Source organism: Meles meles, chromosome 2 (genome assembly GCF_922984935.1).
Source record: "Meles meles chromosome 2, mMelMel3.1 paternal haplotype, whole genome shotgun sequence".
NCBI lineage: Eukaryota > Metazoa > Chordata > Mammalia > Carnivora > Mustelidae > Meles > Meles meles.
Window position 1 is genome coordinate 124,418,974 of NC_060067.1, and position 3,014 is coordinate 124,421,987.

Genomic DNA, 3,014 nt, shown 5'->3' on the forward strand with positions numbered 1-3,014 from the left:
AAAAATCACTGCAAAAGCTGCTTTAGCAACTTTGCAGTGTCCCCTGTAACCTGAGGTTGGTGGCATTTTCCATACTCTGTAGGTGGAGTCATAGGGGCTCACTGAGAAATTCAGCAGTTGTCTGAAACTCCCAAGAAGCTGAAAATAGACCCAGATGGCAGCCAAGTTTCCTGCCCTGAAAGTGAAGAGAGAGACCTAAAAAATAGGATTAGATTTAAAAGAGCATATATACTTTCCAGGGGCTTATCTGAACTGCGTCTCCTCTCTGACCCTCTTTGAGTTTACCCATCATAAGTAATAGCGTGACCTCTTCTTCAAGTCATTCAAAAATGCATTTGTTCTCCATAATAGAGAGAGAAGCTCCAGCCAAATTATATTCTAATGTATCATAGCCTTGAACCCAGGGACCATTTTGCATTGCTGACTAGGTGGCTGCTGAATACATTACTAGTCCTCCAGTATTTGTGTCAGCTTTGTAAAGAGGCAGATTTCCCAGCTTGTCTCCAATATTGCTATTGTTAGGGCTTTTTTAGGGGGTGGGCAAAAATAAAAAGGAGAAAAATCTGAGTGAGAAAAATTTTGAGTAAAATCTGCTTTTGTGGCTAGGTAAATATAGCAGCCCCATAAAATCTTATTGCTATGTGAATAGATACAGTCATGTTGAAAATGAGTGTGGCTCTGACAAAATTGCCATGTTCTTAGCTGGGGCAGGTGTAGTCAGGTAGAGAAGGGCCAGAGAAACTCAAGGAGGTAAGTATCCTAAAGAAATGATTCCAAATTTCCAAGGCTCCCCCTGGCCTGAAGGATTTGTCAGTTATTCACCTAGTAACTTGGACATAAAGAGAAGAGTCCATAATACCTGGTACTGGAGGCCCCCTTTTATGTGGAGAAAATACTGAAACACAGTCTTCCATTTTAATTTAAAAGTCTGGACTTAGATTGGTAGAAGAGGCAATCCAAGAAAAGCATAAAATGACTTATGATGAGAAATATCTTCTTCCACCAGAACAGGCTGGAGCCAGTCAGTAAGTGAAGCCAGTGCATAAAGTAATAAATGCAGCATTGTAGTTACTCATGCTTTGCTAACTCACCTATAACCATAGCATCTGGATCCTTTGCCAGTGAATCTATGTTAGCCAGAACCCTGACACTGCATTACTAATACAGTGCATTAAACAGTCCCGTAATGGCTACACAGAGGGTGTTCCTTCCCAAGTACTCTCTTAGTGCCACAGAGGAGTAAAATGGGGAAGGGAGGATGGAGTCCATTGTGCTATTGGACACAATCCCATGCCAACTTGGCATTGCCACCATTTGGGTTCCATGAATCCCTCAGGCCCAGGTCTTGGAGCAGTTTTCATGCATGAGGAGGGAAGTTGGCAGGGTCAGAGACAATGTTTTCCTTTGCCTGGAGGCTCCAGTGGCTGGATTGGGTATTTAGACTACCTGAGTTTGCCAGATTATCACTCAGTCTTCCCTTCTAGCCCACTTTGGCTGTGTAAACTCTGCCTGCATGAAACTAAGAGGAAAAACTGCCTTCTCCCTGGTCTCCTGCCATTGCTTCTGCCAACTTCTCCCTGCACATGTGAATTTGGCCACTTGGAACCTAGTGTATTCATGGCAAGGTAAAAGTCAGTGAGATAGGGAAAACCATACTGTCCAATAATCTTGGAAGCATCCACTTGCCATCTTTCCCTGGTAAGCAACAGTTTATCACAGACCAATTGGGAAGGAAGAATATTATTTCTTCATGAGGGATGACAGATGGGCTAGAAGGAATAACTGGATGGAGAACAAGAACAGGTATAACTCTTTCTTTTCTTTTTGTTTCTTACTTGCCAAGCTTAAGATTCATGTTGTGAAGAGAGTGTGGTGAAGAAGTCTCCCACCTGGGGCATTGCAGATCTTCATTTGAATCTCTCTTCTACCATGAACTAGCTACCTAACCATTCTGAGTTTCTTCCTAGGGAACATTGGAGGGTTGACCTTGTTGCTGTCTCGAAAGTCCCTTCCAGGTCAGATGTTGGATAGTCCATCTGCATCTTTCTGTCTCATGGCTTCCCTATACCCACACCCAGCAGGACCTGTTCATTTGATTACTCCACTTGTTCAGATAACAAAAAGGTGTTAAATCCTTTCTCTTCAGCTCCAGCTTCCTGAAAGTGGCCCACAATCCTTCCCTTAATTTTCTTAAGGCTTTTGGAGGTGTTGGCTTTTCACAATGGCCCCCCTGGCTCTGCGAGGCTCCTAAATATGCTCCCTGCCAAGCCAATGGCTTTTTCTCATCCTTTCTCAGCTTCCTCTGACCCTGGTGTGTTTGACAAGGTTGACTACATGAAATCCCTTCCTTCAAGAAATTTCTTTCATGTTTTGTTACCTCTGGGATACTCAAGATAGACTCCTTTTCATCTTCTCTTGTTACTTTGCCTCAGATTCCTTTAAAGCTTCTCCTTTCTCTTCTGGCCACTATTTCTAATCTTGGATGTTTTCTCTGGCTTTTTTTTTTTCATGTTCTTCATAATAGTAACACCTCCCTTGGAATCTTCAGTTCCTACCTTCCTAGAGGAGACTCTCACATCTAGAGTGATATCCAGAATCTTCTCCTGGGCTCTAGAATCATCCATTCAGCCATTGCTTCTTGGCCTTTTGGCTAAGATCAAGTGTAGAATCATCCATTCAGCCATGGCCTGAGTTTTCCCATTTGGATATTTGACTAATCAACCCCAGTCAGCAGGTCTGAATCACATTCATTTTCTTGCTTCTGAAATCAGTTGCTGAAAATGACATTTGAATCCTAAAAAAAGTGCCAGCTTCTCTTAATCCCCTGACAAGAATACTTGGCCTTTCATTATTTCCTCTCTGTTATCAAGATATCTAAAAAGTTACTAAATCCTGCTGATTCCCCATGCAAATTGACAATCATATGTCCCTTTCTTTTGTATTTATACACCTCACCCCTCGGTTCCTTTTCATTTAGTCAATAATATTAACTGACTCCTGGGTGGAAGGGACTG

The 3,014-nt window shown here is 42.4% G+C and overlaps 1 pseudogene; it reads left to right on the plus strand.

Annotated features, from left to right (window-relative positions):
* The first annotated feature begins 2,630 nt into the window (after window positions 1-2,630).
* Window positions 2,631-2,798, plus strand: LOC123937643 (annotated as a pseudogene).
* The last annotated feature ends 216 nt before the right edge of the window (window positions 2,799-3,014 follow it).